This window comes from Nesoenas mayeri (genome assembly GCF_963082525.1).
Source record: "Nesoenas mayeri genome assembly, chromosome: 35".
Taxonomy (NCBI): domain Eukaryota; kingdom Metazoa; phylum Chordata; class Aves; order Columbiformes; family Columbidae; genus Nesoenas; species Nesoenas mayeri.
In genome coordinates this window covers 5,396-26,473 of record NC_137576.1, presented here as the reverse complement: position 1 = coordinate 26,473, position 21,078 = coordinate 5,396, and the positions used below count along the sequence as shown (strand labels likewise).

The 21,078-nt window shown below is 57.6% G+C and overlaps 2 gene segments (V, D, J or C); both read left to right on the top strand.

Moving 5' to 3' along the window:
* Positions 1-533: 533 nt before the first annotated feature.
* LOC308051255 (immunoglobulin heavy constant gamma 2A-like) lies at positions 534-7,337 on the top strand. The segment is given in 5 exons: positions 534-735; positions 1,289-1,627; positions 2,318-2,647; positions 3,457-3,783; positions 7,108-7,337.
* An 8-nt stretch (positions 7,338-7,345) lies between these two features.
* Positions 7,346-16,143, top strand: LOC308051254 (immunoglobulin heavy constant epsilon-like). The segment is given in 7 exons: positions 7,346-7,390; positions 7,449-7,506; positions 12,577-12,858; positions 13,228-13,527; positions 14,540-14,866; positions 15,791-15,841; positions 15,977-16,143.
* The last annotated feature ends 4,935 nt before the right edge of the window (positions 16,144-21,078 follow it).

Below are 21,078 nucleotides of genomic sequence, written 5' to 3'. Positions count from 1 at the left end.
GTGAGGCAGAGCTGTCTATGAGGATGGAGCTGTGGGGTAGGAGCTGTGGGGCAGGAGCTGTGGGGCAGGGTTATCTGTGGGGCAGGGTTATCTGTGGGGCAGAAGGAGCTGTGGGCTCAGGACAATCTATGGGACAGAAAGATCCACGTAGCAGGGAGATCTATGGGGCAGGAGCTGTGGGGCAGGAGCTGTGGGCTCAGGACAGTCTATGGGGCAGAGAGATCCATGGGGCAGGGAGATCTATGTATCAGGAGCTGTGGGGTAGGAGCTATGGGGCTGGAGGGAGCTGTGGGGCAGAGCTGTCTATGAGGATGGAGCTGTGGGGTAGGAGCTGTGGGGCAGGAGCTGTGGGCTCAGGACAGTCTATGGGGCAGAGAGGTCCACAGGGCAGGGAGATCTATGGGGCAGGGATCTATGGGGCAGGGCCATCTCTTGACCTCTCCCCCTCTCTCTGCCCCACAGCCGCTCCCTCGCCCCCCATCCTCCTGCCCCTCTCCCCGTGCTGTGGGGCCGCCCCATTGACCTCAGCCTGTATGGTCCTCGCCCCCTCCCCTGTCGCCATCACCTGGGAGGGCAGTGACGTCACCAATGACGTCATCATCACCCACCCAATCACCACGGACTCTCTCGCTCCCGTTCTCTTCGTCTCTCACCTGCGTCTGCCCCACGGCCAGACCCACAAGTGCCGCCTGGCCCATCCCCCCACCGGCACCCACGTGGTCAAGGAGATCAAAGGTAACGGGGGGGGGAGGGGGAGGGGCCCTGGGCCCCATAAGTGGTCTCAGATCTTCTCCCGCCCCATAGATCTGTCTATGGGGCTGAGATGTTCCTCAAGGAACCTTCTCCCGTGGGAGGTCCTTCTGCCCTACAAGTCGTGTAGGGTCTTCTCCTGCCCCATAAGTGGGCTCAGATCTCCTCCCACCCCATAGATTGGCCAATGGGGTGATGTTCTGCAAAGACAGAATCTTCTCCCATTGGCTGTTCCTCCTGCCCCATAGATCCTTCCATGGGTCCAGATGTTCCTCAAGCCCCACAGGCCCATGGGAGGTCTTTCCAGGCCCCATAACTGGTCTCAGATCTTCTCCCACCCCATAGATCTGTCTGTGGGGCTGAGATGTTCCTCAAGGAACCTTCTCCCATGGCAGGTCCCTCCTGCCCCATAGATCCTTCCATGGGTCCAGATGTTCCTCAAGCCCCACAAGTGGTCCATCCAGACCCCAGAACTCCTCCCAGGTCTTCTCCTGCCCCATAGATCCCACCTCCAGCCCCACAACTTCTTGCCCCACAGCTTGTCAAGGCCCCACGGTGCCCCCGGAGGTCCAAGTCCTGTCCAGCACCTCCTGCCGCCCCACCATTGGTGGAGAAGACACCGTGGAGCTTCTCTGCATCATCACCGGCTTCTCCCCGCCCACCGTGGAAGTTGATTGGTTGGTGGACGGCGCCCCCGGTCACATGACCGCCACCGCCATGGCGCCGCGGCGCGAAGAAGATGGCGGCGCCACCTATTGGGCCAGCAGCAGGACCAACGTGACCCGGGAGGAGTGGCTGGAGGGGCGGAGCTTCAGCTGCCGCGTCAAGCACCCGCCCTCCGGATTGGTCACTGTTGGCCACGCCCGCTTCTGCACAGGTGACGTCATCAAGGGGTGGGGACAGCAAGGGAGAAGGTGGCACCACCATGGTCCCACCACCCCAGAAGGTCCCACCATGGACAAGGTCCCACCCAACCACCCAAAAAGGTCCCATGACCATAGGTGGTGCCACCAGGAGAAGGTCCCATGGGGGTCCCACCATCCCAGGAGGTCCCACAGTTGGTCCCACCCCCCCAGAAGGTCCCATGGTTGATGCCACCATGGAGAAGGTCCCACCCCACCACCTGAGAAGGTCCCATGGCCATTGTTGGTGGCACCAGCAGAAGGTCCCATGGTCATTGTAGCATCAGGAGAAGGTCCCATGACCATGGTGCAACCACCCTAGAAGGTCCCATAGTTGGTCCCACCACCCCAGAAGGTCCCACAGTTGGTCCCACCCCCCCAGAAGGTCCCACAGTTGGTCCCACCATGGAGAAGGTCCCACAGTTGGTCCCCCCACTCCAGGAGGTCCCATGGTTGATCTCACCATGGAGAAGGTCCCATAGTTGATCCCACCATGGAGAAGGTCCCACAGTTGCTCCCACCACCCCAGAAGGTCCTATAGTTGGTCCCACCATGGAGAAGGTCCCACAGTTGGTCCCACCACCCCAGGAGGTCCCATAATTGATCTCACCATGGAGAAGGTCCCACCTCACCACCCAGAAGATCCTCTTGACCTTCTCCTCCAGGTCTGGAGAAACTCAACCCCAAGCACATCGCCCTCCACGTCCTCCCGCCCACCGTTGGCGACCTCTACGTCACCCGCCAGCCCAACCTGCGCTGCGTGGTCACCAACCTCCCCAGCGACCTTGACCTCCAGCTCTCCTGGACCAAAACCACCCCCGGTGTCCTCAGCCCGGACATGTTGGACCTGAGAGAAGAAGTCAACGGCACCTTGACGGCCACCAGCACCTTGAGGATCTCCACCGACGACTGGGAGGCCGGAGAACGCTTCACGTGTCGCGTGGGCCACCGTGATCTTCTGGTGCCCCTCAACAGGACCATCGTGAGAGGTTCAGGTGGGTTGTCTTCTCCTCTGGCCGATCCCACCCCATCCCACCACCAGGAACCTTCTCCAGACCTTGGGCTCCACCCCAAAGCTTCTCCAGATCTTCTGTCCCATCAGGAACCTTCTCCAGACCTTCGGTCCCACCACCCAAAACCTTCTCCAGATCTTCTATCCCATCATGGACCTTCTCCAGACCTTTGGTCCCACCACCCAAAACCCTCTCCAGATCTTCTATCCCATCATGAACCTTCTCCAGACCTTTGGTCCCATCAGCCCAAACCTTCTCCAGACCTTTGACCCCACCACACCAAACCTTCCCCAGACATTGGGTTCCACCACGAGTCTTCTCCGGGTCCTTGGTCCCACCACAAACCTTCTCCAGATCTTTGGTTCCACCACGAACCTTCTCTGGGTCCTTGGTCCCACCACCCCAAACCTTCCCCAGAACTTTGGTTCCACCCCAAACCTTCCCCAGATCTTTGGTTCCACCACGAGCCTTCTCCAGATCTTTGGTTCCACCTCGAACCTTCCCCAGATCTTTGGTCCCACCACAAACCTCCAGATCTTTGGTCCCACCACCCAAAAACTTCTCCAGATCTTTGGTCCCACCACAAACCTTCTCCAGATCTTTGGTTCCACCACGAGCCTTCTCCAGATCTTTGGTTCCACCACAAACCTTCTCCAGATCTTTGGTTCCACCACAAACCTTCTCCAGATCTTTGGTTCCACCAAGAGCCTTCTCCAGATCTTTGGTCCCACCATGAGCCTTCTCCAGGTCCTTGGTCCCACCACAAACCTTCTCCATCTTCTCCTCCCCAGGGAAGGTCACGGCCCCCCTCATCTTCCTCCTCCCCCCGCACCCCGAGGAGCTCCAGCACCCCACGCTGACCTTGACCTGCCTGATCCACCGTTTCCACCCGGACAACCTGGAGGTCCGATGGTTGAAGAACCACCAGGATGTCCCCGTGGACACCTACGTCACCACCCCCCCGCTCCGTGACGGCACCCAGGAGGTCACCTTCTTCGCCTACAGCAAGATGAGGGTCCCCAAGAGCAGCTGGTTGGCTGGAGACATCTACAGCTGCTTGGTTGTCCACGAAGGGTTGACCTTGAAGATGGCCCAACGTCAAGCGCAGAAGAACCCCGGTAAATGAGGTCCCACCACGTTGGAGAAGACCTTTGTGAGGCAAAGAGTCAATAAAGTCGCAAGCGGTGACAAGCGGTGGCCACCAGAAGGTGGTTGTGATGTGGTGGTGTCTCTTGGGGACAAGAGGGAGGTGGGACAAGGTCCAAGGTGGAGCTGGGACCATGTTGGAGAAGGTTGGAGGTGGTTCTGAAGGTCCAAGATGGAGATGGGACCTTGGAGGAAATGGTGGGAGAAGGTCCGAGGTGGAAGTGGGACCATATTGGAGAAGGTTGGAGGTGGTTCTAAAGGTCTAAGATGGAGATGGGTCCTTGAAGGAGAAGGTGGGAGATCGCTGGAGAAGGTTGGAGAAGGTCCAAGGTGGGACCTTGAAGGAGATGGTTGGAGCGGGTTGGAGAAGGTTGGGAGAAGGTTCTAGAAGGTCCAAGGTGGGACCTTGAAGGAGAAGGTGGGAGATGGTTGGAGAAGGTTCTAGAAGGTCCAAGGTGGGACCTTGGATGACATGGTTGGAAAAGGTCCAAGGTGGGACCCTGAAGGAGAAGGGGGGGAGATGGTTGGAGAAGGTTCTAGAAGGTCCAAGGCGGGACCTTGAAGGAGATGGTTGGAGAAGGTGGGAGATGGTTGGAGATGGTTGGAGAAGGTTCTAGAAGGTCCAAGGTGGGTCCTTGAAGGAGATGGTTGGAGAAGGTTCTAGAAAGTCTAAGGTGGGAGATGGTTGGAGGTGGTTGGAGGTGGATGGAGGTGGATGGAGGTGGATGGAGGTGGATGGAGGTGGATGGAGGTGGATGGAGGTGGATGGAGGTGGATGGAGATGGGTCCTTGAAGGAGACGGTTGGAGAAGGTTCTAGAAGGTCGAAGGTGGCAGATGGTTGGAGATGGTTGGAGATGGTTGGACATGATGGATGGGGAAGGTTCTAGAAGGTCGAAGGTGGCAGATGGTTGGAGATGGTTGGAGATGGTTGGACATGATGGATGGGGAAGGTTCTAGAAGGTCGAAGGTGGCAGATGGTTGGAGATGGTTGGACATGGTTGGACATGATGGATGGGGAAGGTTCTAGAAGGTCTAAGGTGGGAGATGGTTGGAGATGGTTGGACATGGTTGGACATGATGGATGGGGAAGGTTCTAGAAGGTCTAAGGTGGGAGATGGTTGGAGATAGTTGGACATGATGGATGGGGAAGGTTCTAGAAGGTCTAAGGTGGGAGATGGTTGGACATGGTTGGACATGGTTGGACATGATGGATGGGGAAGGTTCTAGAAGGTCTAAGGTGGGAGATGGTTGGACATGGTTGGAGATGGTTGGAGATGATGGATGAGGAAGGTTCTAGAAGGTCTAAGGTGGGAGATGGTTGGAGATGGTTGGACATGGTTGGACATGATGGATGGAGAAGGTTCTAGAAGGTCTAAGGTGGGAGATGGTTGGAGATGGTTGGACATGGTTGGACATGATGGATGGGGAAGGTTCTAGAAGGTCTAAGGTGGGAGATGGTTGGAGATGGTTGGACATGGTTGGAGATGGTTGGACATGATGGATGGGGAAGGTTCTAGAAGGTCTAAGGTGGGAGATGGTTGGAGATGGTTGGACATGATGGATGGGGAAGGTTCTAGAAGGTCTAAGGTGGGAGATGGTTGGACATGGTTGGAGATGGTTGGACATGATGGATGGGGAAGGTTCTAGAAGGTCTAAGGTGGGAGATGGTTGGAGATGGTTGGAGATGGTTGGACATGATGGATGGGGAAGGTTCTAGAAGGTCTAAGGTGGGAGATGGTTGGACATGGTTGGACATGATGGATGGAGAAGGTTCTAGAAGGTCTAAGGTGGGAGATGGTTGGAGATGGTTGGACATGGTTGGACATGATGGATGGGGAAGGTTCTAGAAGGTCTAAGGTGGGAGATGGTTGGAGATGGTTGGACATGGTTGGACATGGTTGGACATGATGGATGGGGAAGGTTCTAGAAGGTCTAAGGTGGGAGATGGTTGGACATGGTTGGAGATGGTTGGAGATGATGGATGAGGAAGGTTCTAGAAGGTCTAAGGTGGGAGATGGTTGGAGATGGTTGGACATGGTTGGACATGGTTGGACATGATGGATGGGGAAGGTTCTAGAAGGTCTAAGGTGGGAGATGGTTGGAGATGGTTGGAGATGGTTGGACATGGTTGGAGATGATGGATGGGGAAGGTTCTAGAAGGTCTAAGGTGGGAGATGGTTGGACATGGTTGGACATGATGGATGGGGAAGGTTCTAGAAGGTCTAAGGTGGGAGATGGTTGGACATGGTTGGACATGGTTGGACATGATGGATGGGGAAGGTTCTAGAAGGTCTAAGGTGGGAGATGGTTGGAGATGGTTGGACATGGTTGGAGATGATGGATGAGGAAGGTTCTAGAAGGTCTAAGGTGGGAGATGGTTGGACATGGTTGGACATGGTTGGACATGATGGATGGGGAAGGTTCTAGAAGGTCTAAGGTGGGAGATGGTTGGAGATGGTTGGACATGGTTGGACATGGTTGGACATGATGGATGGGGAAGGTTCTAGAAGGTCTAAGGTGGGAGATGGTTGGAGATGGTTGGACATGGTTGGACATGATGGATGGGGAAGGTTCTAGAAGGTCTAAGGTGGGAGATGGTTGGACATGGTTGGAGATGGTTGGAGATGATGGATGAGGAAGGTTCTAGAAGGTCTAAGGTGGGAGATGGTTGGACATGGTTGGACATGGTTGGACATGATGGATGGAGAAGGTTCTAGAAGGTCTAAGGTGGGAGATGGTTGGAGATGGTTGGACATGGTTGGACATGGTTGGACATGATGGATGGGGAAGGTTCTAGAAGGTCTAAGGTGGGAGATGGTTGGAGATGGTTGGACATGGTTGGACATGATGGATGGGGAAGGTTCTAGAAGGTCTAAGGTGGGAGATGGTTGGAGATGGTTGGACATGGTTGGAGATGATGGATGGGGAAGGTTCTAGAAGGTCTAAGGTGGGAGATGGTTGGAGATGGTTGGACATGATGGATGGGGAAGGTTCTAGAAGGTCTAAGGTGGGAGATGGTTGGAGATGGTTGGAGATGGTTGGAGATGGTTGGAGATGGTTGGAGATGGTTGGAGATGGTTGGAGATGGTTGGAGATGATGGATGGGGAAGGTTCTAGAAGGTCTAAGGTGGGAGATAGATGGATGGAGGTGGATGGAGGTGGATGGAGGTGGATGGAGGTGGATGGAGGTGGATGGAGGTGGATGGAGGTGGATGGAGGTGGATGGAGGTGGATGGAGGTGGATGGAGAAGGTTCCAGAAGGTCCCAGGAGGCCCCTGGTGCTCTGTCCCCCCAGGGCTGACGCTCCCGCCCGGCGCCCCCCCGGAGGACGACGCCCTCGACCTCGAGGGTCTGGACGTGGCCCTCGGCCTCTTCATCACCCTCTTCCTCCTCAGCGTCACCTACGGGGCCACCGTCACCTTCCTCAAGGTGGGGCCGCGCGATGACGTCATCACCCGCGATGACATCATCGCGGGGGCGGGGGGGGCGCTGTGGCGCCTGTGGGAGGGCGGGGCACCGCCGTGACGTCATCGATGACGTCATCGCAGGCGGGGCTACAGAGCGGGGAGATGGTGGAGGTGCCACCATCCTGATGTCACTTCCTGTCCCCCCCCTCTTTTTGTCCCCCTCCTCAAGGTCAAGTGGTTGGTCGCCGCCATCTTGGCCCTTCGGCCCCGCCCCGGCCACGCCCACTGTGACGTCATCAGGGAGGGGGTCTGAAGCCCCCAGCCCCAAAATCCCTGTTTTTCACCCAAAAATGTTGGTTCTCTCCCCCAATAAACCTGGAGCTGCTTGGGGATGTCGGTGTCTGTGGGGCGCTATGGGGCGCTTGTGGGGCGCTATGGGGCGGTTGTGGGTCTCTAGGGGGTCACTGTGGGGCACTTACAGGGGCTCTGTGGGGCAGTTGTGGGTCACCAGGGGGTGCTGCGGAGGACTTATGGGGGTGCTGTGGGGCAGTTATGGGTCACTACGGGTCAGTTCTGGGATGCTGTGGGGCACTTATGGGTCTCTAGGGGGGTGCTGTGGGGCACTTACGGGGTCACTGTGGGGCAGTTGGAAGGTGCTGGGGGGCACTTATGGGGACACTGTGGGGCAGTTGTGGGTCACTACGGATCAGTTCTGGGACGCTGTGGGGCACTTATGGGTCTCTAGGGGGGCGCTGTGGGGCACTTATGGGTCGCCATGGTGCACTTATGGGTCACCGTGGTGCACTTATGGGTCACCAGGGGGCGCTGTGGGGCAGTTGGGATGGGGGTGGGGTGGGGGAGGGGCGCTGTGGGGCGGGGCCTGGGGGGGAGGAGGCGAGGCTGTGGGTCAGGAGCCGCTTGTGGGGCAGCAGGAGGCAGCGGCGCCATGGGGCAGGTAAGGGGCCCGGACGCCTGGGTCCCTTTTTTGGATGGGGGTGTTGGGGTCCCCTGGGTGCTCTTGGGTGCCCTTTGGGGTCATTAGGGCACCCATGGGTGCTCTGGGGATTTTTGGGGTGCCCATGGGGCTTTGGGGTGCTCAGGGAAATTTTGGGGTGCAAAGAGGTACCTTGGGTGCCCAGAGGAATTTTTGGGGTGCCCTTGGGGTGCCCAAGTAGGTTTTGGGGTGCACATGGGTGCTCTTAGGGTGCTTTGGGGTGCCCATGGGGATATGGGGTACCCTGGGTGCTCTTAGGGTGTAAAGAGGCACCTTGGGGTGCCCAGGGGGGTTTTGGGGTGTCCTTAGTATTCACATGGGTGCCCTAAGCATACCCTTGGGGTTTTGGGGGTGCCCTGGGACCCTTGGGGTGCCCAGCGGAGTTTTGGGGTGCTCATGGGTGCTCGTCTGACCCTTGGAGTGCTCAGGTAGGTTTTGGGGCGTCCATGGGACCCTTGGGGTGCCAGTGGGGCTTTGGGGTGCCCTGGGTGCTCATGGGACCCTTGGGGTGACCATGTAGGTTTTGGGGTGCTGTGGGTGCTCATGGGAACCTTAGGGTCCCCAGCGGGGTTTTGGGGTCCCCTGGGTGCTCATGGGACCCTTGGGGTGACCATGTAGGTTTTGGGGTGCTCATGGGACCCTTGGGGTGACAGTGAGGTTTTGGGGTGCTGTGGGTGCTCATGGGACCCTTGAGGTGTCAATGAGGTTTTGGGGTGCTCATGGGACCCTTGGGGTGACCATGTAGGTTTTGGGGTCCCCTGGGTGCTCATGGGACCCTTGGGGTGCCCAGGTAGGTTTTGGGGTCCCCTGGGTGCTCATGGGACCCTTGAGGGGTCAAGGGGGTTTTGGGGTCCTCTGGGTGCCCATGGGACCCTTGGGGTGCCCAGGTAGGTTCTGAGGTCCCCTGGGTGCTCATGGGACCCTTGAGGGGTCAAGGGGGTTTTGGGGTCCCCTGGGTGCTCATGGGACCCTTGGGGTGCCCAGGTAGGTTTTGGGGTCCCCTGGGTGCTCATGGGACCCTTGGGGTGCCCAGAGGGGTTTTGGGGTCCCCTGGGTGCTCATGGGACCCTTGGGGTTCCAGTGGGGTTTTGGGGTGCCCTGGGTGCTCATGGGACCCTTGGGGTGCCCAGGTAGGTTTTGGGGTCCCCTGGGTGCTCATGGGACCCTTGGGGTGCCCAGGTAGGTTTTGGGGTGCTCATGGGTGCCCATGGGTGCTCATGGGACCCTTGGGATGTCAGTGGGTTTTGAGGTGATCATGGGACCCTTAGAATGCCCAGCGGGGTTTTGGGGTGCCCTGGGTGCTCATGGGACCCTCGGGGTGCCCAGGTAGGTTTTGGGGTCCCCTGGGTGCCCATGGGACCCTTGGGGTGCCCAGGTAGGTTTTGGGGTCCCCTGGGTGCTCATGGGACCCTTGGGGTGCTCAGGTAGGTTTTGGGGTGCCCTGGGTGCTCATGGGAACCTTAGGGTCCCCAGCGGGGTTTTGGGGTCCCCTGGGTGCTCATGGGACCCTTGGGGTTCCATTGGGGTTTTGGGGTGCCCTGGGTGCTCATGGGACCCCTGAGGTGCCAGTGGGGCTTTGGGGTCCCCTGGGTGCTCATGGGACCCTTGGGGTGCCCAGGTAGGTTTTGGGGTGCTCATGGGTGCCCCTGGGTGCTCATGGGACCCCTGGGGTGCCCAGGTAGGTTTTGGGGTGCCCTGGGTGCTCATGGGACCCTTGGGGTGCCCAGGTAGGTTTTGGGGTCCCCTGGGTGCTCATGGGAACCATAGGGTCCCCAGTGGGGTTGTGGGGTCCCCTGGGTGCTCATGGGACCCTTGGGGTGCTCAGGTAGGTTTTGGGGTGCTCATGGATGCCCATGGGACCGCTGGGGTGCCCAGGTAGGTTTTGGGTGCCCATGGGTGCTCATAGGACCCTTGGGGTGCTCAGGTAGGTTTTGGGGTGCCCTGGGTGCTCATGGGACCCTCGGGGTGCTCAGGTAGGTTTTGGGGTCCCCTGGGTGCTCATGGGAACCATAAGGTCCCCAGCGGGGTTTTGGGGTCCCCTGGGTGCTCATGGGACCCTTGGGGTGCTCAGGTAGGTTTTGGGGTCCCCTGGGTGCTCATGGGACCCTCCGGGTACTCAATTAGGTTTTGGGGTGCCCTGGGTGCCCATGGGACCCTTGGGGTGCCCAGAGGGGTTTTGGGGTGCCCTGGGTGCTCATGGGACCCTTGAGGTGTCAGTGGGGCTTTGGGGTGCCCTGGGTGCCCATGGGATCCTTGGGGTGCCCAGGTAGGTTTTGGGGTACCCTGGGTGCCCATGGGTGCTCATGGGACCCTTGGGATGTCAGTGGGTCCCCTGGGTGCTCCTGGGACCCTTGGGTCCCCAGCGAAGTTTTGGGGTGCTGTGGGTGCTCATGGGACCCTTGGGGTGCTCAGGTAGGTTTTGGGGTCCCCTGGGTGCCCATGGGACCCTCCGGGTACTCAATTAGGTTTTGGGGTGCCCTGGGTGCCCATGGGACCCTTGGGGTGCCCAGGTAGGTTTTAGGGTCCCATGGGTGCTCATGGGACCCTTGGGGTGCCCAGAGGGGTTTTGGGGTCCCCTGGGTGCTCATGGGACCCCTGGGGTGCTCAGGTAGGTTTTGGGGTGCTGTGGGTGCTCATGGGACCCTTGGGGTGCCCAGGTAGGTTTTGGGGTGCTCATGGGTGCCCCTGGGTGCTCATGGGACCCCTGGGGTGCCCAGGTAGGTTTTGGGGTCCCCTGGGTGCTCATGGGACCCTTGGGGTGCTCAGGTAGGTTTTGGGGTGCCCTGGGTGCTCATGGGACCCTCGGGGTGCTCAGGTAGGTTTTGGGGTCCCCTGGGTGCTCATGGGAACCATAGGGTCCCCAGCGGGGTTTTGGGGTCCCCTGGGTGCTCATGGGACCCTTGGGGTGCTCAGGTAGGTTTTGGGGTGCCCTGGGTGCTCATGGGACCCTTGGGGTGCCCAGGTAGGTTTTGGGGTGCCCATGGGGTGTTCTTAGGGTGCTCATGGGTGCCCTCGAGGTGCAGAGCGGGACTTTGGGGTCCCCTGGGGGTTTGGGGTCCCCGAGTGCTCTTGGGTGCCAGGAGGGAATTCTGGGGCTCCCTTGGGTCCCTTGGGGCGCCCATGGGTGCCCCATTTCCCCCCAAAATTGGGTGCTCCCCCCAAAAAATGGTGCTAAAAATTGCTCCCCCCAAAACCATTTTGCCCCAGATAATGGGCCCCAAAATTGGGTTTTTTCCCCCCAAAATTGGGGTTTTTCCCCCAAAAATGTTTCCCTAAATGAAAAAATAGGTCTTACCTGCCCAAACCGGGTCCCAAAATGGGTGTTTCACCCCAAAAAAGGGCCCCCAAATGTTGGGGTTTCCTGTAAAGTTGCTTTTATAACACAAAGTGTTTATTTCCTCCATTATTTGTTATTTCCCCCCATTATTTGTTGTGACCCCCGACCTCTGTTCTTTGTGTCCCCCTGTTCTTTGTGTCCCCCCCTGTTCCTTGTCCCCTCGACCCCTGTTCTTTGTGACCCCCCTGTTCCTGTTCCCCCCCGGTTCTTTGTGTCCCCCCTGTTCTTTGTGTCCCCCCCTGTTCCTTGTCCCCCCGACCCCTGTTCGTTGTGTCCCCCCCGTTCCTTGTCCCCCTGACCCTTGTTCCTTGTGTCCTCCCCTGTTCCTTGTCCCCCCAACCCCTGTTCTTTGTGTCCCCCCCTGTTCTTTGTCCCCCCTGTTCTTTGTGTCCCCCCCGTTCCTTGTGTCCCCCCCGTTCCTTGTGTCCCCCCCCACCCCGTTCTTTGTGTCCCTCTGTTCTTCGTCCCCCCAACCCCTGTTCTTTGTGTCCCCCCTGTTCTTTGTCCCCCCTGTTCCTTGTCCCCCCGACTTCTGTTCCTTGTCCCCCCGACCCCTGTTCTTTGTGTCCCCCCCCACCCCGTTCCTTGTGTCCCCCTGTTCCTTGTCCCCCCCCCCGACCCCGTTCCTTGTGTCCCCCTGTTCCTTCTCCCCCTGACCCCTGTTCCTCGTGTCCCCCCCTGTTCTTTCTCCCCCTGACCCCTGTTCTTTGTGTCCCGCCCCGTTCCTGGTCCCCCTGACTCCTGTTCTTTGTGTCCCCCCCTTTCTTCGTCCCCCTGACCCCTGTTCCTTGTTCTTTGTCCCCCTGTTCCTTGTGTCTCCCCATTCCTCGTCCCCCTGACCCCTGTTCCTTGTGTCCCCCCGTTCCTCGTCCCCCTGACCCCTGTTCCTTGTTCTTTGTCCCCCTGTTCCTTGTGTCTCCCCGTTCCTCGTCCCCCTGACCCCTGTTCCTGTGTCCCCCCCTGTTCCTCGTCCCCCTGACCCCTGTTCTTTATGTCCCCCTGACCGGTGTTCCTGTGTCCCCGCAGCCCCGGCGGCGTCGCCGTCGCTGTTCCCGCTCCGGGCGTGCGGGGCGCTGTCGCCGTCCCCCTGCACCCTGGCCTGCCTCGTCACCAACTTCGTCCCCCACCCGGTGACCGTCACCTGGGCCCCCTCCGCCCCCTCGGCGCTGACCTTTGCCCCCCTGCGCGACCCCAACGGCCGGTGGACCCTGGCGAGCAGGGTCAAGGTCAACAGCGCCGGGGACAGCGGCCGCTGCACCGTGACCCACCCGGCCACCGGCACCACCCAGACCGTCGAGGTCAAATGCGGTAATTTGCATCTTATTTGCATCTCATTTGCATGTCGCTTCCCACCCAAGACACACAATTGCTCCGCCTCCTTTGCGTCTCATTTGCAGCCCCGCCCCCGCACTCCCCGCCCACCCAGCACCCGCCATAGCTCCGCCTCCTTTGCAAATAGTTTGCATATCATTTTGCATCTCGTTTGCATCTCATTTTGCAGCCCCGCCCCTGTATTCCCCGCCCACCCAGGGCCTGTGATCGCTCCACCTCCTTTGCTTACAATTTGCATCTTAATTGCATCTTAATTGCATCTTAATTGCACCCCCCTGTGCTCCCATGACCCACACTCCCTCCACCTCCTTTTGCATCTCATTTGCATCTCATTTGCATCCCCAGCGGTCCCCAAGGTCCCCACCGTGTCCGTCCTCCACACCTGCGACGTCACCTCCGTGCAGCTGGTCTGCGAAGCCACCCGCTTCGCCCCGCCCCCCGTGGCCATCGATTGGCTGGTTGACGGCCACGCCCTCGCCCCCTCGCGCCCATTGGACGCCCTGGAATCGGGGGCGGACGGCACCTACCGCACGGGGTCCAGGCTCACCGTCACGTTGGAGGAATGGAGGGAGAGCACCTACAGCTGCCGCGTCACCCACCCGGCGTCCGGCCAAGTCCAGGAGGTCACAGGACACAAGTGTCTGGGTGAGTGACGTCACGATGACATCACGGTGGTGGCATCTCCAGGGGGTTGTCCCCAAGTTGGGTTATCGCTGGTGGCATCTCTAGGGTTTGACCCAGTGTTGGGTTTGGGGTGGTGGCACCTCCTTGGCTTGACTCAACGTTGGGTTATTGCTGGTGACACCTCCTTGGCTTGACCCAACATGGGGTTTGGGTGGTGGCATCTCCTTGGCTTGACCCAACGTTGGGTTTTGGGTGGTGGCACCTCCTTGGCTTGACCCAATGTTGGGTTATTGATGCTGACATCTCCTTGGCTTGACCCAACATGGGGTTAGGGTGGTGGCACCTCCTTGACTTGACCCAAAATTGGGTTTGGGAGGTGACATCTCCTTGGCTTGACCCAACATGGGGTTTGGGTGGTGGCACCTCCTTGCCTTGACCCAATGTCGGATTTTGGGTGGTGGTATCTCCTTGGCTTGACCCAATGTTGGGTTTTGGGTGGTGGCATCTCCTTGGCTTGACCCAACATTGGGTTTGGGAGGTGACATCTCCTTGGCTTGACCCAACGCTGGGTTTTGGGTGGTGGCACCTCCTTGCCTTGACCCAATGTTGGGTTATTGCTGGTGGCATCTCCTTGGCTTGACCCAACGTTGGGTTTTGGATGGTGGCATCTCCTTGGCTTGACCCAACATTGGGTTATTGCTGGTGACACCTCCTTGGCTTGACCCAACATTGGGTTATTGCTGGTGGCATCTCCTTGGCTTGACCCAACGTTGGGTTTCGGGTAGTGGCATCTCCTTGCCTTGACCCAATGTTGGGTTTGGGTGGTGGTATCTCCTTGGCTTGACCCAACATTGGATTTTGGGTGGCGACACCTCCTTGCCTTGACCCAACGTTGGGTTTTGGATGGTGGCATCTCCTTGGCTTGACCCAACATTGGGTTTTGGGGTCCCCACCCCCTCATCTTGCCCCCACGTCACTCTGGGGGTGACGCCACCTCCTCAAGCTTACCGTCCCATCCCCGTCCCCCCTCCAGGAGCCCCGGTAGACGCCACCTCCATCCGCCTCTTCGTCCTCCCCCCGTCCCCCGCGGAACTCTACGTGTCCCAGAACCCCAAGCTCCGCTGCATGGTCACCAGTTTGCCCAGTGACGAGGGCCTGGTGGTGTCCTGGACCCGCGAGCGCGGCGGGACCCTGCACCCCAGCGTCCCCGAGCTCAAGGCCCAGTTCAACGGCACCTTCACGGCCACCAGCGAGGTCCCAGTGGCCACCAGGGACTGGGAGGCCGGCGAGAAGTTCACGTGCAGCGTGCGGCACGCCGAGCTCCCCGCCCCCATCAGCCGCTCCCTCACCAAACGGCCCGGTAGGTGGCGGGGGAGGGGCGGGGGGACCCCTTGGGGACACCGGGGGGTGTCTCGGGGAGGTGGGGGACACACAGAGTGGGGCGTTTCCCCCTTTATTTCCTCCCTATTTCCCCCCTTTCTCCGTGTTTTCCACCCATTTCCTCCCCATTTCTGCCCATTTCCACCCCGTTGCTCCCTATTTCCACCTCGTTGCCCCCTATTTCCACCTCGTTGCCCCCTATTTCCACCCCGTTGCCCCCCATTCCCACGGTTTCCACCTCATTTTTCCCCATTTCCCCCTAATTCTGCGTCATTTTCCCCCATTTCCTCCCCACTCTCCCCATTTCCTCCCCATTTCCCCCCATTCCCTCCCATTTCCCCCGGTTCCCACCCCATTTCCCCCCTATTTCCCCCCGTTCTCTCCCCATTTCCTCCCCATTTCCCCCATCCCCATTTGTCCCCCCCCATTCCCCCCAATTCCCCCCATTCCTTCCCCATTCCCTCCCATCTCCCCCCTATTTCCTTCCCATCTCCCCCCACCCCATTTCCCCCCCCATTTCCCCCCATTCTCTCCCCATTCCTCCCCATTTCCCCCATCCCCATTTATTCCCCCCCATTCCCCCCCATTCCCTCCCCATTCCCCCCCATCTCCCCCCATTTCCTTCCCATCTCCCCCCACCCCATTTCCCCCCCATTTCCTCCCACTCCCATTTGTTCCCTCCCCATTTCCCCCCATCCCCATTTTTTCCTTCCCTTTCCCCCCCATTTCCCCCCGTTTTCCCCCATCCCCATTTGTCCCCCCCCACTCCCCCCAATTCCCCCCATCCCTCCCCCATCCCCCCCCATCTCCCCCCCTATTTCCCTCCCATCTCCCCCCTATTTCCCCCCCATCTCCCCCACCCCATTTCCCCCCCATAACCCCCCACTTCCTCCTCCCCCCCCAGGCAAGCGCTCGGCCCCCAGCGTCTTCCTCCTGCCGCCCCCCCCCCGAGGAAGTGAGCAGCTCCCAGCGCACCTTGACCTTGACCTGCCTGCTGCGCGGCTTCTACCCCGAGGACGTGTCGGTGGAGTGGCAGAAGAACCAGGAGACCCTGGATAGGGGGGCCTATGACGTCATGCCCCCCCAAAAGGAAAGGGGGCGGGGCCGGGGGAGGGGTCGTACTTCCTGTACAGCCGCTTGGGGGTGCCGAGGGACGAATGGGACAGGGGGACGAACTACGTCTGCATGGTGGTCCACGAGGGGCTGCCCATGAAGTTCATCCAACGGAGCATCGCCAAGGGGCCGGGTAAAAGATGAGGTCATCGGGGGGGGGGTGTGACGTCATAGGCTTTGTCTCGTTGTGGCCCCCACTCCCCATCCCCTGGTTGAAAGGGTGAATAAAAGAGATGATGGTTCAGGTGGTTGGTTGAGTGGTTGAGAAGATGGTTCGTTGGTTGGTGGGTTGGGTGGTTGCTTGAGAAGATTGTTGGTTGGCGTGGGTTGGTGGGTTTGTGTGGTTGCTTGAGAAGATTGTTGTTGGTTGGTGGGTTGGGTGGTTGGGTGGTTGCTTGAGAAGATGATTGTTGGTTGGTTGTTTGGTTGGGTGGTTGCTTGAGAAGATTGTTGGTTGTTTGGTTGGGTGGTTGCTTGAGAAGATGATTGTTGGTTGGTTGGTTGGTTGGGTGGTTGCTTGAGAAGATTGTTGGTTGGTTGTTCAGTTGGGTGGTTGCTTGAGAAGATGATTGTTGGTTGGTTGGTGAGTTGGGTGGTTGCTTGAGAAGATGATTGTTGGTTGGTTGGTGGGTTGGATGGTTGCTTGAGAAGATTGTTGTTGGTTGTGTTGGGTTGGGGTGCGTTTGCTTGAGATGATTGTTGGGTGGTTGTTCGGTTGGGTGGTTGCTTGAGATGATTGTTGGTTGGTTGTTCGGTTGGGTGGTTGCTTGAGATGATTGTTGGTTGGTTGTTCGGTTGGGTGGTTGCTTGAGATGATTGTTGGTTGGTTGTTCGGTTGGGTGGTTGCTTGAGATGATTGTTGGTTGGTTGTTCGGTTGGGTGGTTGCTTGAGATGATTGTTGGTTGGTTGTTCGGTTGGGTGGTTGCTTGAGATGATTGTTGGTTGGTTGTTCGGTTGGGTGGTTGCTTGAGATGATTGTTGGTTGTTGTTCGGTTGGGTGGTTGCTTGAGATGATTGTTGGTTGGTTGTTCGGTTGGGTGGTTGCTTGAGATGATTGTTGGTTGGTTGTTCGGTTGGGTGGGTTGCTTGAGATGATTGTTGGTTGGTTGTTCGGTTGGGTGGTTGCTTGAGATGATTGTTGGTTGGTTGTTCGGTTGGGTGGTTGCTTGAGATGATTGTTGGTTGGTTGTTCGGTTGGGTGGTTGCTTGAGATGATTGTTGGTTGGTTGTTCGGTTGGGTGGTTGCTTGAGATGATTGTTGGTTGGTTGTTCGGTTGGGTGGTTGCTTGAGATGATTGTTGGTTGGTTGTTCGGTTTGGGTGGTTGCTTGAGATGATTGTTGGTTGGTTGTTCGGTTGGGTGGTTGCTTGAGATGATTGTTGGTTGGTTGTTCGGTTGGGTGGTTGCTTGAGATGATTGTTGGTTGGTTGTTCGGTTTGGGTGGTTGCTTGAGATGATTGTTGGTTGGTTGTTCGGTTGGGTGGTTGCTTGAGATGATTGTTGGTTGGTTGTTCGGTTGGGTGGTTGCTTGAGATGATTGTTGGTTGGTTGTTCGGTTGGGTGGTTGCTTGAGATGATTGTTGGTTGGTTGTTCGGTTGGGGTGGTTGCTTGAGATGATTGTTGGTTGGTTGTTCGGTTGGGTGGTTGCTTGAGATGATTGTTGGTTGGTTGTTCGGTTGGGTGGTTGCTTGAGATGATTGTTGGTTGGTTGTTCGGTTGGTGGTTGCTTGAGATGATTGTTGGTTGGTTGTTCGGTTGGGTGGTTGCTTGAGATGATTGTTGGTTGGTTGTTCGGTTGGGTGGTTGCTTGAGATGATTGTTGGTTGGTTGTTCGGTTGGGTGGTTGCTTGAGATGATTGTTGGTTGGTTGTTCGGTTGGGTGGTTGCTTGAGATGATTGTTGGTTGGTTGTTCGGTTGGGTGGTTGCTTGAGATGATTGTTGGTTGGTTGTTCGGTTGGGTGGTTGCTTGAGATGATTGTTGGTTGGTTGTTCGGTTGGGTGGTTGCTTGAGATGATTGTTGGTTGGTTGTTCGGTTGGGTGGTTGCTTGAGATGATTGTTGGTTGGTTGTTCGGTTGGGTGGTTGCTTGAGATGATTGTTGGTTGGTTGTTCGGTTGGGTGGTTGCTTGAGATGATTGTTGGTTGGTTGTTCGGTTGGGTGGTTGCTTGAGATGATTGTTGGTTGGGTTGTTCGGTTGGGTGGTTGCTTGAGATGATTGTTGGTTGGTTGTTCGTTGGGTGGTTGCTTGAGATGATTGTTGGTTGGTTGTTCGGTTGGGTGGTTGCTTGAGATGATTGTTGTTGGTTGTTCGGTTGGGTGGTTGCTTGAGATGATTGTTGGTTGGTTGTTCGGTTGGGTGGTTGCTTGAGAAGATGATTGTTGGTTGGTTGGTGAGTTGGGTGGTTGCTTGAGAAGATGATTGTTGGTTGGTTGGTGGGTTGGATGGTTGCTTGAGAAGATTGTTGGTTGGTTGGAGAGTTGGGTAGTTGCTTGAGAAGATGATTGTTGGTTGGTTGGTGGGTTGGATGGTTGCTTGAGAAGATTGTTGTTGGTTGGTGGGTTGGGTGGTTTGCTTGAGAAGATGATTGTTGGTTGGCTGGTGGGTTGGGTGGTTGCTTGAGAAGATTGTTGGTTGGTTGGTCGGTTGGGTGGTTGCTTGAGAAGATTGTTGGTTGTTTGGTCGGTTGGGTGGTTGCTTGAGAAGATTGTTGGTTTTTTGGTTAGGTGGTTGCTTGAGAAGATGATTGTTGGTTGGTTGGTTGGTGGGTTGAGTGGTTGCTTGAGAAGATTGTTGTTGGTTGGTGGGTTGGGTGGTTGCTTGAGAAGATGATGGTTGGGTGGTCGGTTGGGTGGTTGTTTGAGAAGATTGTTGGTTGTTTGGTTGGGTGGTTGCTTGAGAAGATTGTTGTTGGTTGGTGGGTTGGGTGGTTGGGTGGTTGCTTGAGAAGATGATTGGGGAGTTGGTTGGTTGGTCTGCTGGTCAGTTGAGAAGATGGTTGGTTGGTTGGTTGGTCCATTAGGTGTTCGGTCGGTTTGGTGGTTGGATGGTTGGTTGGGTGGTCAGTTGGTTGGTTGGGGGTTCAGTTGGGTGGTTGGTCGGTCAGTTGGTTGGTCACATAATTGGTTGCTTGGTTGGTCGGTTGGTTGCTTGGTGGTTGATTGGGTGGCCAATCACTTAGTTGGTTGGTGGGTTGATTGGTTGGTGGTCACTTGTTGGTTGGTTGAGGTGATTGGTCGGTTGGGTGGTCAGTCGGTTGGGTGGCCAGTTGCATGGCTGATTGGCCACCCGGGCAGACACCTGGCAGGCATGAGGGTGGAGAAGACTCCAAGGACGGGCGGTGGGATGGGCACCAACCACCCTCTGACCTTCCTCCTCCTCCTCTTCCTCCTCCTGCCAGGTCTGGCCCTGCCCCAGGACTTCTGCCAGGCCGACGGCGAGAGCCTCCAGCGGGCCCTGGGACACCATCGCCGTCTTCATCACCCTCTTCCTCCTCAGTGTCTGCTACAGCGCCACCGTCACCCTCTTCAAGGTGGGGTCACGGGGGTTGGGGGGGGGAGGGTCCAGTAGGTGGGGGGCTGGATGGTTGGTTGGTTGAGAAGATGGTTGAGAAGATGGATGGTTGGTTGGTTGGTTGAGAAGATGGATGGTTGGTTTGTTGGTTGGTTGAGAAGATGGAATGGTTGGTTTGTTGGTTGGCTGAGAAGATGGATGGTTGGTTTGTTGGTTGGCTGAGAAGATGGATGGTTGGTTTGTTGGTTGGCTGAGAAGATGGATGGTTGGGTTGGTATGGTTGGCTGAGAAGATGGTTTGGTTGGTTGGCTGAGAAGATGGTTGGTTGGTTGGCTGAGAAGATGGTTGGTTGGTTGGAGTTGGGTTGGTTGGTTGGTGGCTGAGAAGATGGTTGGTTGGTTGGTTGGTTGGTTGGTTGGTTGGCTGAGAAGATGGTTGGTTGGTTGGTTGGTTGGTTGGTTGGTTGGTTGGCTGAGAAGATGGTTGGTTGGTTGGTTGGTTGGTTGGTTGGCTGAGAAGATGGTTGGTTGGTTGGTTGGTTGGTTGGTTGGCTGAGAAGATGGTTGGTTGGTTGGTTGGTTGTTGGTTGGTTGGTTGGTTGGCTGAGAAGATGGTTGGTTGGTTGGTTGGTTGGTTGGTTGGCTGAGAAGATGGTTGGTTGGTTGGTTGGTTGGTTGGTTGGCTGAGAAGATGGTTGGTTGGTTGGTTGGTTGGCTGAGAAGATGGTTGGTTGGTTGGTTGGTTGGTTGGCTGAGAAGACGGATGATTGGTTGGTTGGTTGGTTGGCTGAGAAGATGGATGATTGGTTGGTTGGTTGGTTGAGAAGATGGATGGTTGGTTGGTTGGTTGGCTGGCTGAGAAGATGGTTGGTTGGTTGGTTGATTGGTTGAGAACATGGATGGATGGTTGTTTGGCTGAGAAGATGGTTGGTTGGTTGGTTGCTTGGTTGCTTGGTTGAGAGATGGTTGGTTGGTGGGTCAGTCGGGTGGTTGGTGGGTCAGTCGGGTGGTTGGTGGGTCAGTCGGGTGGTTGGTGGGTCAGTCGGGGGTGGTTGGTGGGGTCAGTCGGGTGGTTGGTGGGTCAGTCTGATGGTCGGTCCATCACCTCCCCTCCCCCCACAGGTCAAGTGGCTCCTCTCCACCATCCTCCACCTCAAGCACAGCCCCGCCCCCGACTACAAGAACGTCATCCAGCGTGTGGCCTAGGCCGGGGACATGTCCCCAACCCCCCCATGCTGACAACCGAGCAGGGCGGGACCAGCGGTGGAACCATCTCTCCCATTGGCTGCTTGCACCCGAGTGCCCACAAACCCCAACCCCAGAAGTGCAGGGGAGGACAAGGGGGTGCAGATGTTTCCTGTCCTCCGTCCCCAGGGGGCGGGTGTCACACAAGAACAACCGGGGGGGTGGTGACACCCCCAGATTTGGGCGGGGGGGACATGGGGGGGGGTGACAGAGAAGCAGCCACCAGGTCTAACCAAGAAGGGATTGGCCAGTGAACCTGGGGACCCCCCAGGTCACCCCCCATGGCAACCAAACCGTTGGGTGACCTGCAGGGACAGGGG